This window comes from Dipodomys spectabilis, unplaced genomic scaffold (assembly GCF_019054845.1).
Source record: "Dipodomys spectabilis isolate Male_0828 unplaced genomic scaffold, ASM1905484v1 ptg000093l, whole genome shotgun sequence".
NCBI lineage: Eukaryota > Metazoa > Chordata > Mammalia > Rodentia > Heteromyidae > Dipodomys > Dipodomys spectabilis.
The window spans coordinates 574,488-575,292 of record NW_024870770.1 but is presented as its reverse complement, the minus strand read 5'-3'; positions in this window follow the sequence as shown (position 1 = coordinate 575,292).

Below are 805 nucleotides of genomic sequence, written 5' to 3'. Positions count from 1 at the left end.
CCCTTCTGCTCACATCACATCCAGCATTTGTTGTTATTAGGGTTCTTGATTATAACCATTATACCCATTTTAACTGCGGTGAGGTGGAATCACAATGTGGTTTTCATTTGCATTTCTTTTCTGGCTAGGGAGGTTGAGCATTTCTTCATGTGTCTATTGTCCATCCTTCTTACCTATTCAGAGAAGTTTCTCTTTAAGTCTTTAGCCCACTTATTTATTGGGCAGTTGTTACTTTGAGGATTTGTTGTTGGGGGATTTAATTTTTTGAGATCCAGGTATATTTTAGATATGAGACCTTTGTCCGATGTATGGCTAGTGAAGTTCTCCCAATCAGTGGGCTTTCTATTGATCTTTCTAGCTATATCCATTGCCAAGCAGAAGCTCTGCAATTTCATGCAATCCCATTTGTTCCACCTTTCTCTGATTTGTTGTATTTCTGGGTCTCTATTAAGAAAATATTGGTCTATGCACAGGAGACCTAGGGTTTCTCTTACGCCATCATGTAATGTTTTCACAGTGTCTGCTTTAACTGTGAGTTCTTTGATCCATTTGGAGTTGATTCTGTTTCAGGGTGATATATAAGGATGTAGCTTTAGTTTTCTACAAGTGATTAACCAATTTTTCCAGCACCATTTACTGATGAGGCTGTCTTTCTTATATTCTTGTTTTGAGTACCCTTATTGAAGATTACAGTGCTATAGGTCTGTAGGTTCATTTCTGGGTTTTCAATTCTATTCCATCTATTCTGAGGTCTGTTATTGTGTCAGTACCAAGCCCTTTTGATTACTGTAGCTTTGTAGTAGAG